This window comes from Pristiophorus japonicus, unplaced genomic scaffold, assembly GCF_044704955.1.
Source record: "Pristiophorus japonicus isolate sPriJap1 unplaced genomic scaffold, sPriJap1.hap1 HAP1_SCAFFOLD_275, whole genome shotgun sequence".
In the NCBI taxonomy this organism is placed as follows: domain Eukaryota; kingdom Metazoa; phylum Chordata; class Chondrichthyes; family Pristiophoridae; genus Pristiophorus; species Pristiophorus japonicus.
The window spans coordinates 185,035-197,677 of NW_027252505.1; positions in this window are offsets into that span (position 1 = coordinate 185,035).

Below are 12,643 nucleotides of genomic sequence, written 5' to 3' on the forward strand. Positions count from 1 at the left end.
GCTGAATAATTACTTTGTGTCAGTTTTCACAGCGGAGGAGTAGGATAATATACCTGACATTCCAGGCAAACTAATAAAGTATCAAGGAGCGGAACTCACTAAAGTTAATGTAAGCAAGAAAATAGTATTGGAAACAATGATGGCACAACAGAGCACCAATCTCCAGGACCTGGAGCGAGCAGCAGTTTCACGGAAAGCCATGAACTCCGCCCGCATCAGACCCTCCGAGCCGGCAACATTCCGGCCAGTGTGACTGAGCACAGGGAGACATTTCAGCTGATTGGAGAGAGCCAACGTGGATTTGTAAAGCCTTTGTCATCTCTAACAAATTCATTGCCTTTTTTTGAGAAAGTAACTAAAGTGGTAGAGGAATGTCTGTGGATATAGTTGAACATCCAGAAGACATTAGATAAGGGAAGGGGAAGTCTGCAAAGCCCAAGAAGACATCGGGTGAACAATCAAGGAACAGCAAGAGGCAACGTGCAATCCTCATTGGGGCCTCCACCTTCAGGCACACAGACAGCACCCTTTGTAGTTGACCAACTGACTATTGAGGCGCCACAGTGCTGGGACCTCAACTATTTACAATCTATATTAATGACTTGGATGAAGGGACCGAGTGTAACGTAGCCAAGTTTGCTGATGATACAAAGATGGGTGGGAGAGCAAGTTGTGAGGAGGACACAAGAAATCTGCAATGGGATATAGGCAGGCTAAGTGAGTGGGCAAAACATAGTTGTATGGAGATGGAGTATAATGTGGGAAAATGTGAGGTTATCCACTTAGGCAGAAAAAAATAAAGAAGCAAATTATTATTTAAATGAAGAAAAATTACAAAGTGCTGCAGTACAGAGGGACCTGGGGGACCTTGTGCATGAAACACAAAAGGTTAGTATGCAGGTACAGCAAGTGATCAGGAAGGCCAATGGAATGTTGGCCTTTATTGCAAGGGGGATAGAGTATAAAAGCAGAGAAGTCTTGCTACATTTATACAGGGTGTTGGTGAGGCCACACCTAGTACTGCGTATAGTTTTGGTCTCCTTATTTAAGGAAGGATATACTTGCATTGGAGGCAGTTCAGAGAAGGTTCATTAGGTTGATTCTGGAGATGAGGGGGTTGACTTATGAAGATAGGTTGATTAGGTTGGCCCTCTACAAATTCGAGTTCAGAAGATGAGTGGTGATCTTATTGAAACATGTAAGGTAAAGAGGGGGCTCGGAATAAGGTGGATGAATTAACTGGGCAGATAGCAGTTAACGGATACGATGTGATTGGCATCACGGAGACATGGCTCCAGGGTGACCAAGGCTGGGAACTCAACATCCAAGGATATTCAGCATTTAGGAAGGATAGACAGAAAGGCAAAGGAGGCGGGGTGGCATTGCTGGTTAAAGAGGAAATTAATGCAATAGTAAGGAAGGACATTGGTTTGGATGATGTGGAATCGGTATGGGTGGAGCTGCAGAATTCCAAGGGGCAGAAAACGCTCGTGGGAGTTGTGTACAGACCACCAAACAGTAGTAGTGAGGTTGGGAACAGCATCAAACAAGAAATAAGGGATGTATGCAATAAAGGTACAGCAGTTATCATGGGGAACTTTAATGTACATATTGATTGGGCTAACCAAACTGGTAGCAATGCGGTGGAGGAGGATTTCCTGGAATGTATTAAGGATAGTTTTCTAGACCAATATGTCAAGGAACCAACCAGGGAGCTGGCCATCCGAGACTGGTAATGTGTAATGAGAAGGAACTAATTAGCAATCTTGTTGTGCGAGGCCCTTTGGGGAAAAGTGACCATAATATGGTAGAATTCCTTATTAAGATGGAGAGTGACAAAGTTAATTCGGAAACTAGGTTCCTGAACTTAAGGAAAGGTAACTTCGAGGGTATGAGGCGTGAATTGGCTAGAATAGACTGGGAAAGGATACTTAAAGGGTTGACAGTGGATCGGCAATGGCAAACATTTAAAGATCACATGGATGAACTTCAGCAATTGTACATCCCTGTCTGGAGTTAAAATAAAACTGGGAAGGTGGCTCAACCGTGCCTAACAAAGGAAATTAAGGATAGTGTTAAAGCCAAGGAACAGGCATATAAATTGGCTCGAGAAAACAACAAACCTGAGGACTGAGAAATTTAGAATTCAACAGAGGAGGACTAAGGGTTTAATTAAGAGGGGGAAAATAGAATATGAGAGGAAGCTTGCTGGGAATATAAAAACTGACTGCAAAAGCTTCGATAAATATGTGAAGAAAAAAAGATTAGTGAAGACAAACGTAGGTCCCTTGCAGTCGGATTCAGGTGAATTTATAATGGGGAACAAAGAGGTAGCAGACCAACTGAACCAATACTTCGGTTCTGTCTTCACGAAGGAAGATACAAATAACCTTCCGAAGGTACTAGGCGACAGTGGGTCTAGTGAGAAGGATGAACTGAAGGATATCCTGATTAGGCGGGAAATTGTGTTAGGGAAATTGATGGGATTGAAGGCCGATAAATCCCCGGGGTCTGATCATCTGCATCCCAGAGTACTCAAGGAAGTGGCCCTAGAAATAGTGGATGCATTGGTGATCATTTTCCAACAGTCTATCGACTCTGGATCAGTTCCTATGGACTGGAGGGTAGCTATTGTAACACCACTTTTCAAAAAAGGAGGCAGAGAGAAAACGGATAATTATAGACCGGTTCGTCTGACATCAGTAGTGGGGAAAATGTTGGAATCAATCATTAAGGATGAAATAGCAGTGCATTTGGAAAGCAGTGACAGGATCGGACCAAGTCAGCATGGATTTATGAAAGGGAAATCATGCTTGACGAATCTTCTGGAATTTTTTGAGGAGGTCACTAGCAGAGTGGACAAGGGAGAACCAGTGGATGTGGTGTATTTGGACTTTCAAAAAGCTTTTGACAAGGTCCCGCACAAGAGATTGGTGTGCAATATCAAAGTGCATGGTATTGGGGGTAATGTACAGGCGTGGATGGAGAACTGGTTGGCAGAGAGTTGGGATAAACGGGTCCTTTTCAGAATGGCAGACAGTGACTAGTGGAGTGCCGCAAGGCCCAGTGGTGGGACCCCAGCTCTTTACAATAAACATTAATGATTTGGATGAAGGAATTGAGTGTAATAACTCCAAGTTCGTGGATGACACTAAACTGGGTGGTGGTGTGAGCTGTGAGGAGGACGGTAAGAGGCTGCAGGGTGACTTGGACAGGTTAGGTGAGTGGGCAAATGCATGGCAGATGCAGTATAATGTGGATAAATGTGAGGTTAACTATTTTGGAGGCAAAAACACGAAGACAGAATATTATCTGAATGGTGGCAGATTAGGAAAAGGGGAAGTGCAACGAGACCTGGGTGTCATGGTACATCAGTCACTAAAAGTGGGCATGCAGGTACAGCAGGCGGTGAAGAAGGCAAATGGTATGTTGGCCTTCGTAGCTAGGGGATTTGAATATAGGAGCAGGGAGGACTTAATGCAGTTGTACAGGGCCTTAGTGAGGCCTCACCTGGAATATTGTGTTCAGTTTTGGTCTCCTAGTCTGAGGAAGGACGTTCTTGCTATTGAAGGAGTGCAGCGAAGGTTCACAAGACTGATTCCAGGAATGTCTGGGCTGTCATATGAGGAGAGACTGGATCAACTGGGCCTTTATTCATTGGAGTTTAGAAGGATGAGAGGGGATGTCATAGAAACCAATTAGATTCTGATGGGACTGGACAGGTTAGATGCGGGAAGAATGTTCCCGATGTTGGGGAAGTCCAGAACCAGGGGACATAGTCTCAGGATAAGGGGTAGGCCATTTAGGACTGAGATAAGGAGAAACTTCTTCACTCAGAGAATTGTTAACCTGTGGAATTCCCTGCCGCAGAGAGTTGTTGAGGCCAGTTCATTGGATATATTCAAGAGGGAGTTAGATATGGCCCTTACAGCTGAAGGGATCAAGGGGTATAGAGAGAAAGCAGGAAAGGGGTACTGAAGGAATGATCAGCCATGATCTTATTGAATGGTGGTGCAGGCTCGAAGGGCCTACTCCTGCACCTATTTTCTATATTTCTATGACAAGGTGGATGCAGAGAGGATGTTTCCACTGATGGGGGAGACTAGAACTAGGGGGCATAGTTTCAGAATAAGAGGCCGCCCATTTAAAACTGAAATGAGGAGGAATTTCTTCTCTCAGAGGGTTGTAAATCTGTGGAATTCTCTGCCCCAGAGAGCTGTGGAGGCTGGGTCATTGAATATATTTAAGGGGGAGATCGACAGATTTTTGAGCGACAAGAGAATAAAGGGTTATGGGGAGCGGGCAGGGGAGTGGAGCTAAGTCCATGATCAGATCAGCCATGATCTTATTAAACAGTGGAGCAGGCTCGAGGGGCCAGGTGGCCTACTCCTGCTTCTATTTTTATGTTGTTATGTAGAGGTAAGGCTCTGTCTAGAGCAGTTTTCTGTTTTCCAGGGGATAAGGTAGCTGATCTCCAGGATCTTGTACATAAACTGATGAAAGGTGAGTGTAAAGATACTGTAATAGGCTTACATATTAGAACTGATGATATTATGGATAGAAGACCATTGGTTTTGCAGGATACCTACAAAAGCCTCATTAATGTCCTTCAGCAAAGGGGTGCGAGGGCAATAGTCTCTGGGCTATTACCGGCCATGTCCCGATCGATGGAGAGGAATATCCGGATCGTGGGATTCAACATCTGGCTTCGGGATCTCTGTAAAAAGAAGCTTCACTTCGATAATTGGGAGCTGTTCGCTGGGCAAGGCAAGTTGTTTCGAAGGGACGGTCTCCATCTTAACTTTGTGGGAGCACAAAGGCTGGCAGAGGATATTGAGCATGTGTTCAGAAAGCATTTAAACTAAGTCAGAACGGGGAGAGTGGCGATAAGTTCAAAGTTAGTAATAACTACATACATGCTAAGCAGAAAGATGTACCAGGTAGGGAACAAATAATGAATAACTTTAAGAAATTTGATGGAGACCTTTAAATTGCTTTGCTGTAAATGCACGGAGTGTTAGCAGCAAATGCTGTGGTGAGGAATTTAAACGTATCGTGTATTTCTGAGACATGGCTGGATGACAATGATAGGTCAGACATTCACCTAAAGGGCTACGAGGGTTTGAGAAAGGATAGGGTGGGTCAGAGGGGAGGTGGGGTTGCTATTTTTATCAGTGAGAATCTAACAGCTAGACAGAGACTTGATATTGTCTGATCAGGCTCAGCTGGAGCTATCTGGGTTCCAGTGGACCAAGCTCACGGGCAGGGATTAATTATCGGTAATTGTTATAGTCCCCCGGGTCAGACACTTGAACGTGACGAGTTATTATGGAAACGGATCACTGATGTTTTTAATATAAAATGCCACCTTTGTCTGGTGGGTGATTTTAATTTTCTGCCATTCAGTGGCACCATGGTTTACCTGCTGCTGAGGTGGAAAGTGCAGCTGGAAAATGTATTGAACATTTACAGGACTGTTTCCTGAATCAACATGTGAATGAAGTAACTGGGGAAAACCATAGACTGAATCTGGTGTTCAGTCGTGAGCCTGACCTTGTATCAGGTCTCCGTATGGGGGAACATCTGGGCAACAGTGATCACATTATACATCCCAATTGGCCGGGAGAACCAAAGGGACTGAGAACCTGCAACTCAGACCACATTTCAGAAGGGCAACCTTCTCCAAAATGGCAGAGGTTGTGCAACAGGTAAATGGGCCAACCCTCCTCGTGGTGAAGCGTCCGATGTTGAATATAAATGGAAAGTTTTTAAGAATAAGATTAAAAATGTGGAAAACAAACATGTACCCAAGATCTAAAGGTGGAAATGTGGTAAGAAAAGGCCCAGGTGTCCGACTGACTCTGTACAAAGACAAATAAGATGTAAACAGAAATGTTTTTAGGAACTGAAGAAATTTAACACTCAACTAAATAGGGTTGATTACAAAGAACAACTAAAGAAAACTAAGGCTGCTATTAGATCAGCAAAAAGGCTGATGGAAAAAAGGATTGTCGACAACTGTGGCAGTAATGGGAAGAGCTTGTTTAGTTATGTGAAGAGTCAGAGAACTATCAAAGACTGTATTGGGCCACTGAAGGGTGTTCAAGGACATCATCATTATCACAGGCAGTCCCTCGTATCGAGGATGACTTGCTTCCACGCCAAAAAGGGATGAGTGCACAGGTGTTTCAATGAAGGACCGAATATTCCAGGTCCCAGACTCTATGTTGAAGGGTGGAAGATGCCTGTGTGTGGATGTTTTAACGTGGGGTGACCGTTGCACACCAGCCACCACACGGGCTTGACAGAGCGAGGTCTTGGTTCAGTGGCAAGGATGAACCAAGATGACTGGAGACCAGCTCTGCTGCACGGACCCAGTGTGCACACATATCACAGTGTGGGCTGGGCCGTGCTGCCCCTGGGCCCTCGCCTCTTCTGGGCCCCGAACTCTCGCCTCTCCTGGGCCCCGATCACATCGCTCCACAATCTCTCGCAGCTCCTTTGCCCCAACCTCGCCGCTCCTGCTGTACCTGCCCACGCTCCAATCAGCAACCTGGACCTTGGTGATGTCCAATCCAGTCATCCTCTCCACAGCCGTCGCTCTCCAGCCCGCGCTGTACCTTGAGGCGGTACGCTCCGCGCTGCTCCTTTGAAGGCCCCGACCTGTTGATGGTCCTTGCAGGTCGGGGCCGCTGTGCAGAATGCCGGATCGGGCCACACGTTCAAAGACAGGTTACTAATGACTCACTGAGTATGGCGGAAATATTGAATGAGTAATTTGTATCAGTATGCACCTTGGAAGATCATGCTCAAATATTAGACATTAATAATACTAGTTTTATCAGTAACATTAGCAGAGATAAGCACATCTGTAATGGATCCGTTGCTAAGGATCATGGCCTGCATGTCGCCGTGGAGCAGGTGAAGGATGATGGAAAACTTTTGGGGGCATCCGAAATGGAGGAGGACGTTCCATAGATTCTCGCGGTTGACATAGAAACATAGAAATGAGGTGCAGGATTAGGCCATTCGGCCCTTCGAGCCTGCACTGCCATTCAATAAGATCATGGCTGATCATTCAACCTCAGTACCCCTTTCCTGCTTTCTCTCCATACCCCTTGATCCCTTTAGCCGTAAGGGCCAGATCTAACTCCCTTTTCAATATATCTATCGAACTGGCCTCAACAGTTTTCTGCGGTCGAGAATTCCACACGATAACCACTCTCTGGGTGAAGACGTTTCTCCTCATCTCGGTCCTAAATGGCTTACCCCTTATCCTTAGACGGTGACCCCTGGTTCTGGAACTCCCCAGCAACGGGAACATTCTTCCCGCCTCTAACCTGTCTAATCCCGTCAGAATTGTATATATTTCTATGAGAATATATTTCTTCTAAACTCCAGTGGAGACAAACCCAGTTGATCCAGTCACTCCTCATATGTCAGTCCTGCCATCCCGGGAATAAATCTGGTGAACCACCGCTGTACTCCCTCAATAGCAAGAACGTCCTTCCTCAGATTAGGAGACCAAAACTGAACACAATATTCCAGGTGTGGCCTCACCAAGGCCCTGTACAACTGCAGTAAGACCTCTCTGCTCCTATACTCAAATCCCCTCGCTATGAAGGCCAACATGCCATTTGCCCTCTTCACTGCCTGCTGTACCTGCATGCCAAATTTCAGTGACTGATGTACCATGACACCCAGGTCTCGTTGCACCTCCTCTTTTCCTAATCTGTCACCATTCAGATAATATTCTGTCTTCCTGTTTTTCCTCACATTTATCCACATTATACTGCATCTGCCACGCGTTTGCCCACTCACCTAACCTGTCCAAGTCACCCTGCAGCCTCGTAGCATCCTCCTCACAGCTCACACTGCCACCCAGCTTGGTGTCAGCTGCAAACTTGGAAATATTACACTCAATTCCTTCATCTAAATCATTGATGTATATTGTAAATAGCTGGAGTCCCAGCACTGAGCCCTGCGGCACCCCACTAGTCACTGCCTGCCATTCTGAAAAGGACCTGTTTATCCCGACTCTCTGCTTCCTGTCTGCCAACCAGTTCTCTATCCACGTCAATACATTACCCCCAATACCATGTGATTTGATTTTGCACACTAATCTCTTGTGTGGGACCTTGTCAATAGCTTTTTGAAAGTCCAAATACACCACATCCACTGGTTCTCCCTTGTCCACTCTACCATCATCAAAAAATTCGAGAAGATTTATCAAGCATGATTTCCCTTTCATAAACCCATGTTGACTTGGACCGATCCTGTCACTGCTTTCCAAATGCGCTGCTATTTCATCTTTAATGATTGATTCCAACATTTTCCTCACCACCGATGTCAGGCTAACCGGTCTATAATTACCGGCTTTATCTCTCCCTACTTTTTAAAAAAATGGTGTTACATTAGCTATCCTCCAGTCCATAGGAACTGATCCAGAATCAATAGAATGTTGGAAAATGATCACCAAAGCATTCATTATTATTTTTGGGGCCACTTCCTTAAGTACTCTGGGATGCAGCCTATCAGGCCCTGGGGATTTATTGGCCTTCAATCCCATCAATTTCCCTAACACAATTTCCTGACTAATAAGGATTTCCTTCAGTTTCTCCTTTTCGCTACATCCTCGAACCCCGAGGATTTCCAGAAGGTTATTTGTGTCTTGCTTAGTGAAGACAGATCCAAAGTATTTGTTCAATTTGTCTGCCATTTCTTTGTTCCCCATTATAAATTCACCTGATTGTGTCTGCAAAGGACCGATGTTGGTCTTCACTAATCTTTTTCTCTTCACACATCTATCGAAACTTTTGCAGTCAGTTTTTATGTTCCGTGCAAGCTTCCTCTCATACTTTATTTTCCCCCTCTTAATTAGACCCTTTGCCCTCCTCTGCTGAATTCTAAATTTCTCCCAGTCTTCAGGTTTGCTGCTTTTTCTGGCCAATTTATATGCCTCTTCCTTGGCTTTAACACTATCCCTAATTTTCCTTGTTAGCCATGATTGAGCTACCTTCCCCTTTTTATTTTTACTCCAGACAGGAATGTACAATTGTTGAAGTTCATCCAAGTAATCTTAAAGGGTTGACAGTGGATAGACTTTAAGTATCATTTGCCACTGTCAACCCTTTAAGTATCATTTGCCAGTCTATCCTAGCCAAGGCCTTTGTAAGCTGAAAAAGGCCAGGTATAGGGCACTGAGCACTTCGAGTCTCAACGCAGAGAGCGTGCAGAAATCAAGCGCAGCCAGCAGAAAGAGCGTGCGGTAAACCAGTCCCACCCACCCCTTCCCTCAACAACTATCTGTCCCACCTGTGACAGGGACTGTGGTTCTCGTATTGGACTGTTCAGCCACGGAAGAACTCACTTGAGGAGTGGAAGCAAGTCTTCCTCGATTCCGAGGGACTGCCTATGATGATGATGATGATGAGATAAGCATGTTGTTTTAGAAAGAACAGGGCTCCTCAGGGCTCATATATCACAAACATTGAGAGGGTTCTGATCGCTCTGCTGTTTCTGTTTCTGTGAGGTGGATGGCCGCTGTATAATGGGTTTTACATTTAGAGAGAGAGAAAGGTGGATGGCCTGACTCGGTCCCCACCCCGTAATGTGTAGCCACACGTAGGGGATTTATTACAGAACAATAACATCTCCAGCGGAGACTCTCCCCTTCCCGTATCTTCAGTGCACCATCGCATCTCAAAGCACATTGATGTTCTCCATCTTCCCTCAGCTTTGGTCGTGGCCAGTGTTGTCCCGGCAACCATAAGGCTCCGTATCATGGTCTGTGGGAAACACCATCAGTGTAGTATTTACTCTTTGGCAGTTTTTAACTGATCAATGTGAACAATGTCTTGTACTTAACACCCTTGAACCTCCAACCATCCAACTCAGAGGCGAGAGTGTGACCACGGAGCGCAGGTCACTTGATGGTCCTTATATGAAATATTTTAACCCAGATCAGAGGTTTATTTGGTAAGTTTTAATTATAACTCAGAATACACAAATGAATAGTCACTAGCTCAAATTGTGAACAGGCTCCTTGAGCCTATTAACTGCCGTTCAATTAGATTATATCTGATCTCTCGATCTACTCCATTCACCCACCGTTGCTCCATATCCCTTGATACATTTACGCAACAAAGATCTTCCATCCTCAGCCTTGAACATTTCAATTGTCACAGCATCCACAAACTATTGGGGCAGTGAGTTCCACATTTTCACCAGCCTGTGTGTAAAGAAGGGTTTGCTTGCTGTAACATACGTTTTACAAATGATGCCCCTTCAGCACAGGAAGTGCTGCAGACAGGTTTCAGAGAAAAGCCAGCAACTCAGCCTGGCCATAAACAGACCACATTAGTTCTGTTCACAGATTGTGAAAGTCTGGGTGTATTCTGTAACATCAGCACGGAGTACAATGGAGGATGTACGAGGAAAGTGGAACGTTTTAAACACAAATAATTTCCCCAATTTCTCAACTTGTGAACCTGTCGTCATGGTGACTGACGTCCTGCTCCCCTCCCACTCCCCCACACTCCCCCCATACTCCTCCTCCCCCATACTCCCCCTTCCCCACACTCCCCCTCCCCCCACACTCCCCCTCCCCCACACACCCTCCCCTACACACCCCCCACACTCCCCCTCCCCCACCACACACACTTGCCCTCCCCCACACTCCCCCCACACTCCCCCTCCTCCACACTCCCCCCACACTCCCCCTCCCCCACACTCACCCCACACTCCCCCTCCCCCACACTACCCCCACACTCCCCCTCCCCCACAATCCCCCTCTCCACTCCCTCTCCTCCACCGCTCCCCCTGCCCCATAATCTCCATACTCCACCCCCTCCTCACACTTGCCCTCTCCCCATCCCACACCAACCCCTCCGCCTCCCACGCCCCCCACACCGTTCCCCTCCCCCCTGTACCATCCCCTCCCTTCTTCCCACTCCCCCTCCCCCACCCCCCCTACGCCCTCCCCCTCCCCCACACACACTCCCCCTCCCCCCCCACGCCCTCCCCCTCCCCCCACACACTCCCCCCCCCCCCCGTGTTACTGCCTGCCCGTACATCTGATGGACAGCTCCTTCTCCACACACTCGAATGTAACTGGCAAATGGTGCCTGAGACCAGGTGGACTGATGTTCCTGGTGTTTTTTTGGTATTTGCTTCTACATTAATCCAATTGAAAGGAAATCAGACCCACAGCAATGTGGTTGACCTTAACTGCCCTCTGCAATCACATAGCAAGCCACTCAGTTGTAACAAACCGCTACGAAAAACAAGAAGAATAAAACTGGACGGACCACCCGACATCGACCTCGGTACCTGCTTCACACACGACAACGGCCCACCCAGCCCAGCCCACCCGGCAAAGTCCTCCTCACCCACATCTGGGGACGTGGTAAAATTGGGAGAGCTGTCCTACAGACTAGTTCAGCAACAGCCTGACATAGTCATACTTACACAATCATACCTTTCAGACAATGTCCCAGACTCCTCCATCACCATCCCACCGGCAGGACAGACCCACCTGAGGTGGTGGCTCAGTGGTATACAGTGCAGAGGGAGTGGCCCTGGGAGTCCTCAACATTGACTCCGGACCCCATGAGGTCTCATGGCTTCAGGTCAAACATGGACACAGAAACCTCCTGCTGATTCCCACCTACCGCCCTCCCTCAGCTGATGAATCAGTTCTCCTCCATGTTCAACACCACTTGGTAGAAGCACTGAGGGTAGCAAGGGCACAGAATGTACTCTGGGTGGGGGACTTCAATGTCCATCACCAGGAGTGGCTCGGTAGCACCACTACTGACCGAACTGGCCGAGTCCTGAAGGACACAGCTGGCAGACTGGGCCTGCGGCAGGTGGTGAGAGAACCAACACGAGAGAGCAACCTACTTGACCTTGTCCTCACCAATCTACCTGTCACAGATGCATCTGTCCATGACAGCATTGGTAACAGTGACCACCACACAGTCATTGTGGAGACAAAGTCCCATCTTCACACTGAGGATACCCTCCATCGTGTTGTGTGGCACTACCACCGTACTCAATGGGATAGATTCAGAACAGACCTAGAAGATCAAATCTGGTCATCCCTGAGGCGCTGTGGGCCATCAGCAGCAGCAGAATTGTATTCCACCACAATCTGTAACCTCATGGCCCGACATATCCCTCACTCTACCATTACCATCGAGCCAGGAGACTAACCCTGGTTCAATGAGGAGTGGAGAAACAGCATGCCAGGAGCAGCACCAGGCGTACTTGAAAATGAGGTGCCAACCTGGAGAATCTGCAACACAGGACTACATACATGCTACACAGCAGAAGCAGCATGCTATAGACAGAGCTAAGCGATCCCACAATCAACGGATCAGATCAAAGCTCTGCAGTCTTGTCACATCCAGACGTGAATTTATGGAGCCTCCTCCTCCCATTAGTTGTTTAGTGGTGGACCATTAAACAACTAATGGGAGGAGAAGGCTCCACGAATATCCCCATCCTCAATGATGGCGGAAACCAGCTGTGAGCGTAAAAGACAAGGCTGAAGCCTTTGCAACCGTCTTCAGCCAGAAGTACTGAGTGGCTTTCTGCTGAGGTCCCCACCATCACAGAAGCCGGTCTTCAGCCAACTCGA